The sequence below is a fragment of the Anoplophora glabripennis genome, unplaced genomic scaffold (assembly GCF_000390285.2).
Source record: "Anoplophora glabripennis isolate ALB-LARVAE unplaced genomic scaffold, Agla_2.0 scaffold1842, whole genome shotgun sequence".
In the NCBI taxonomy this organism is placed as follows: domain Eukaryota; kingdom Metazoa; phylum Arthropoda; class Insecta; order Coleoptera; family Cerambycidae; genus Anoplophora; species Anoplophora glabripennis.
This window is the reverse complement of record NW_019426010.1, coordinates 6,414-8,603: the sequence shown is the minus strand read 5'-3', so window position 1 is coordinate 8,603 and position 2,190 is coordinate 6,414. Positions and strand designations below refer to the sequence as shown.

The window sequence follows — 2,190 nt, the reverse complement described above, 5'->3', positions numbered from 1 at the left end:
GTGTGTGTGTGTGTGTGTGTGTGTGTGTGTGTGTGCCTGTCTGGAGTGTATTGTCTGTCATTTGTTTGTTGATGAGTTTGTCGAATTTTTGGTGTAATTTAGTGGTGTTTTTGTCCGAAAGTTTAATTGTTTTTTGCAAATCGACGATTTGCTGTGTCATGGTTAGTATTTGTTAGTATTGTCGGGTGTTTTGTTATGTGAGTTCGTGTATTTGTTGTTTTAGCGTCTCGTTTTCTTGTTTTTGTGATAGTAAGTCTTGACCAAAGTCTGTCATATTTGTTTGTGTGTGTGTGTTTGTACTTTGTATGTGTGTATTTGTGTGTGTGTGCATGTTTGTGCGTGTGTGTGTGTGTGTGTCCGCTCGGGAATGTATCGCCATCCTCAGCGTGACTTAGGGCATGTGTAGCCTTATCACGCGCGATTTGTTATATCCATTAACGTGGTATTAAGTGTTATTGCGTATTATACATATATATTTGATAGTATTTTTTTAATTGTTGTGTTACTACCAAAAGATAATCAAAACTAGTTTCTTTTTTAATCAATGTCGCGCGATTTGTATCTTGTCACATGACTTGAGGCAAATGCCTGCCGCTTTTGCGGTTCATGTTGGAACAGTTATAATGCATAGATGGCTTTGGTTTTACAATTTAGTTACAATGGGTGGTTTTGGCTCCATCCACAGATCAAGAAAAGACATAGATACATAATTTATACCTATGTGGCTTGAAGCCAAAATAGTTCATGGGAGGGGTGAGGAAGTTGTGTTTACATTCCCTCATAGGCAGTAGCGTATCATTTTATAGGGGCTGATTGCAACTAAAATAACATGTTTAATAGTTGTAATTGTAAATTTTATTTTCCGCAGATAACTAGTAATACGGAAAAATATGGTGCCATTAATAGGTACGGTAAGAAAGCCCGTTTTATTTCTTAAGGTATCTATGAGATTATTTAACTTTTCTTATTACTTATGAACTTCATAGTCCCCTACATTTACTTCTTCCTGGAATACGGTGGAGATGATCTACTGACACAATTTTATTCTCATTTATATGTATACAAAAGGAAGATTCATTTCATCATACTCTTAAGCTGTTAATAAATATCATTTTCACGAGATTTTAACAAAACAAAGTAATTAAATTCCATTTGGGTAGGTATACACCCTAGTTTTAATTTTAATAGCTGTATGACACGGTGTAAAATTTGGCATCAACTCTTACATACAATTTATAAAATTTGTATATAGAAAACAAAAATATTGACCATATTTTAAAATTATAATTCATTTCATAGAGTCGGTCCATTAACCCTTCCTATTACAAACACATATGTGTGAATTTATATAGAAAATAAAAATTAGAACAGTTTAAATATATATTTTATATAGAATTACGTGTAGATTTTTACATTGCGTGTTACGGCTATATTACTGGAGTCGAAGTTTGTCCCTAATAAAGCTGTTAATTGGTTTATTTTTTAGGTTGTCCCTATCGAATGAATGTTATGAATGAAAAAGGACAACCATATTACTCAAATAGAAATTTATTGATTACGAAATAAAATATTTTTTGTTAACTTATGCCTTGTCCTAAGAATATTATCTTGCATTTTATTACAAAAGTGATCAGAGCATACATAGGTATATTGTTTCTGTATATGGAATTCCTAAGCTTCTAAACCAGTGTCTTCTAATTAGAAGATTTTTCGGGAAATCTGTAACATAAAAAAATCGATTAAATTTTTTAAGCCTTTGTTTATCTGATTTACTAATGCTTTTTGGCACTTAAATTTTGTCAAAGTGAAATATTTAAATTTAACCCCAACAGCTTGTTTTATTGCTACGTCTATGATTATTGTTACTTATGGAACGATCGTTGATTTTCTTTCATTTGGTACATATTGCAAATATAGCACTTCTTCGGCATTGTTCAACACTTTTTTCACTGGAAAAAATCTTACTAACAAGCACGAAATCATTAAAAACGCAAAAACATTAGATTACACTACGAAACACAACAATGGCGAACTCGAATTTTCTGGAAAATGTCAAAATTTGAGCGTAAAAGTGGCGCGAAACTTAAATGAACCAATCACAACACGGGGAATAGTAAATATAAACATGAATCATTTGAGATTCAAACAAATACCCTGAATTATTTATCTATGTCTTTTCTTGATCTGTGG

The 2,190-nt window shown here is 32.1% G+C and overlaps 1 long non-coding RNA gene across 1 annotated transcript in view; it reads right to left on the bottom strand.

The window, feature by feature from the left end:
• Positions 1-1,560: 1,560 nt before the first annotated feature.
• Positions 1,561-2,190, bottom strand: part of LOC111693099 — a 4,546-nt gene continuing 3,916 nt past the window's right edge. Inside the window, exon 3 of the long non-coding RNA XR_002763325.1 lies at positions 1,561-1,719. This is a non-coding gene — a long non-coding RNA (uncharacterized LOC111693099). The remainder of the gene's footprint in view (positions 1,720-2,190) is intronic.